Raw genomic sequence first — 897 nt, 5'->3', positions numbered from 1 at the left:
GAATGGAACTTCTCCTTACCCACAATGCACAGCGAAACAGCCACGTAAACGTGAGGAATCACCGCCGCCTGCGGCTCCTTTGCTGCCTCTGCTTCCTGCACAGTTTCAGAGCTGCATATCACAGATGTCCACATGATGCTACACTCGTTTACCAGGTATTAAACGTCCACCTAAGTCGTGCAGTTGGTCAGGGATGTGATTCATGAAGCTTCGCTCTTAGTTGTAGCTATGCAGTGTAACCAGCTGTTAGCTTCACATCCTGATAATGCTAACGCTAGCTGGAAGGGAATGTTGGTGAAGGAGCTAATGTAGTTAGCCGCTAACTGTGGTTAGCAGGCTAGCCAGGTCTGCAGCTAGTATCTAAACTCGTGTTGTATATCACAGGAAGACATTGTAAGAACGACAAGTAATGTACCACGTAGTCGGCCGACAGAATTTTTGCTTATCCGATTTTATCAAAGCTACTATGAACTAACAACAAACAGCTCCTAAGGTTAGCATTAGCTAGCTGTCTTAAACGTCTTGGTCTTGTCAAACCGTCGTCGCAACGTCTTGCCGTGTTCTTTTTAGTTAAATCAACCTCTTATGTTAAAATTGTTTCTGGAGCTTTGACATTTGCACGCTTTGACATTTTCCGAGGGCAGTGAAGGCACGTCGCGACAAAGCCTCGAGTCGCTTCCTTCAGTCAGAGCCTGGAGCTGTCCATGGTTCTCACACGGCCGACCTCTCAGGGACGGCCAGGTGTTGGTCATTAGTCAGAGCAGGTTCTCAAAAGCTTTAATAAGGGGACTAAAGGTCACAAGAACCAAGCTCATTAATGCCCAGGTAACCACGATTAAGTCTGCCTATGAAGGCAGATACACACGTGGACAAAGTTGTTGGTACCCCTCGGTTGAT

At 46.9% G+C, this 897-nt stretch overlaps 1 protein-coding gene across 1 annotated transcript in view; it reads left to right on the top strand.

Annotated features, from left to right (window-relative positions):
- The first annotated feature begins 50 nt into the window (after positions 1-50).
- The window catches only part of sec22a (SEC22 homolog A, vesicle trafficking protein), a 16,549-nt gene continuing 15,702 nt past the window's right edge, over positions 51-897 (top strand). Inside the window, exon 1 of the mRNA XM_008304859.1 lies at positions 51-155. The gene's annotated coding sequence lies outside the window, so the exon portion shown is untranslated. The remainder of the gene's footprint in view (positions 156-897) is intronic.

The sequence above is a fragment of the Stegastes partitus genome, unplaced genomic scaffold, assembly GCF_000690725.1.
Source record: "Stegastes partitus isolate 25-593 unplaced genomic scaffold, Stegastes_partitus-1.0.2 Scaffold2337, whole genome shotgun sequence".
Lineage (NCBI taxonomy): Eukaryota > Metazoa > Chordata > Actinopteri > Pomacentridae > Stegastes > Stegastes partitus.
The sequence above is the reverse complement of the archived record's forward strand: the minus strand, read 5'-3'. Positions and strand labels throughout refer to the sequence as shown.